Source organism: Aplysia californica, unplaced genomic scaffold (genome assembly GCF_000002075.1).
Source record: "Aplysia californica isolate F4 #8 unplaced genomic scaffold, AplCal3.0 scaffold00097, whole genome shotgun sequence".
Taxonomy (NCBI): Eukaryota; Metazoa; Mollusca; class Gastropoda; order Aplysiida; family Aplysiidae; genus Aplysia; species Aplysia californica.
This window is the reverse complement of record NW_004797367.1, coordinates 702,922-705,080: the sequence shown is the minus strand read 5'-3', so window position 1 is coordinate 705,080 and position 2,159 is coordinate 702,922. Positions and strand designations below refer to the sequence as shown.

General features: G+C 43.7%; 1 protein-coding gene across 1 annotated transcript in view; it reads right to left on the bottom strand.

Annotated features, from left to right (window-relative positions):
* LOC101855633 (tolloid-like protein 1) overlaps window positions 1-2,007 on the bottom strand; it is a gene marked incomplete in the record, with an annotated part of 127,460 nt that extends 125,453 nt beyond the window's left edge. Inside the window, 1 exon segment of the mRNA XM_013080728.2 lies at window positions 1,689-2,007.
* Window positions 2,008-2,159: the final 152 nt, after the last annotated feature.

Below are 2,159 nucleotides of genomic sequence, written 5' to 3'. Positions count from 1 at the left end.
GGGGAGGTCGTTTGTACAGAAATTGCTCTGGTCAGGTAGCAGTTAGAGCAAGTTCAACGGCGTGAAGAAGTATTACAACAAAGCAAAAGGCAAACAGAGCAGAGGCAGACCAAGAACAACTTTCTGAGAGTACTTGAAAAGATGCGTGACGGGTAAAGGTATGAGCCAGATTTTGTGAAAGGCTTCCGAGCCGGGAAATGAGTACCGAACCATGATGCCGATATTATCATTATTTCTGACCAGGTAGTTGAAGAAAAAGAAAGTTAAAAATTCAATTGTATGCTAGTATTCAGAGATAGTCAGAGAAATGCATGCATCTTCTAATATCACACTCTCTAGAAGTTGCTGCTTTGGGGTTGGAGGTAATACGACAAGTTCTTTCAAAATGTGCAAAAAAAGCGTTTTGTTGCTCTACTTCTGTATTTTTTTCGCTCCTCCCTACATCCCTCCTTCCGTCCTCCATCCTTCACACTATCCCCTTCTCATATACACTGTCTCCTTTCTTTCTTTCTTTTTTCTGTTCTTTATTTCTTTCTTCTTTTTTTTTCTTTCTGTCCATTCTTCCCTTCTCCTTCTCCTTCTTCTTTTTCTTCTTCTTCTTTTTCTTCTTCTTCTTCTTCTTCTTCTTCTTCTTCTTCTTCTTCTTCTTCTTCGTCTCCTCCTCCTTGTCCTCCTCCTCTTCAAAAATTGGCCTTACTTGTTTCAATCTACCCCTGCCCGTCAATCATGGCAACTTGTGAAAAAGAGACGTGATCAAAACACGTTTCTTAAAACCCATACCTTCCTCCCCCCAACCCTGAAAAACGAAAAGAGAAGCAGAGAACCAAACACATAAGCAGTAAGTACAGGAATGAAACGCAATATTCTCCATATATGAAAAAGCCTGCAAACTCATACATAAGGTGCATACGGAACAGTGCATTACTCCTGTCCTTACGTGGATATGTATACTACAGCTGGGATCGATAATAACCAATCAACGAATAAGCAGAACCAATAATTAATTAATACGCGCATCAATGTCTTGTACATCGTTCGCACATTTTGCACTCCGTAACACCAATATCTATTCGTACTACGGAGCAAATGGGCATGTCACTTTAGACACAAACAAAGACGTTTACGTTTCCAATCCCTCAGCAACATTGGATTTTCTTTACATAATATGTAAGGCCTAATACATATGATTAACTAACGGAATTATACATTGACTTATATCAAGGCATCTAACCGGCGTACAAAAACGTAGCCTGAAACGAAACACTTTGTCCAGCTCTTAAGCAAAAGAAACTGCCAAACTGTGACAAGTTTAATGACACAGCTGTGCAAAGCTTTCAGCGAAGGAGCAGTGGATCAATTACACAATTATTTACAGCGGCACAGGTTAGCCGATAGTCTCTGTGTGCAGGTGGGCCAACCAACTGCAGGTGCCAGCGGCGCGGAAACACAAAACAAGTCTATCACAGCCGATACTTCCGACGGAGCAGATCAGAAGACACAAGTTGACGTCGGGAAGAATCGAGTCCCAGAATAATTGTTAACCACTTCTGAACAGACAACAGCTGAACAGCTGACTAGGTTACTGCAGCTAGCCAACGATACTGTGTAAAAAAAATATCTCCACAATAGAAAGACGTCTTGAATAAAGAAACAGAAAAAGTGCAGATAAAGATATAATATTATTATACCCAAACTATCACAGTGAGTGTCTCGTTGCTCCGATCTCTCGCTCGTCTCTGACACTAATGACTATCGATATGCCTTTCGCGCCAAGACATCCTAAAGCGATCACAGCATTCAGCACTTTCTTCTACTTTCCTCCTACGAGAGTTCCTTTACGTCTGACAACGCAGCACCACCACCGCTCCGGCAACTCTCTCCGCTCGTCCAACTATCAAGCCTTTGCCACCGGGAGGGAAAAATTCAGTCGCGCGCACACACACAAAATTTCATTCCAGACTCCCCGAGCAGACGAGAATGTGGGGGCTTCCCCGCCAGCGCCTGAGCAGACAGATGGTGGTACCAGCAGCCAGCACAGGTCCCGCACACCACGATTTACCGCCCCTTGCTGTTAGGAAGGCGGCGGCTCTTTCACTATTCATATGTTGGGTTCTGGGTTAGGTGGTTGAAGGGAGGGGGACACGGAGGGTGGGGGGTGG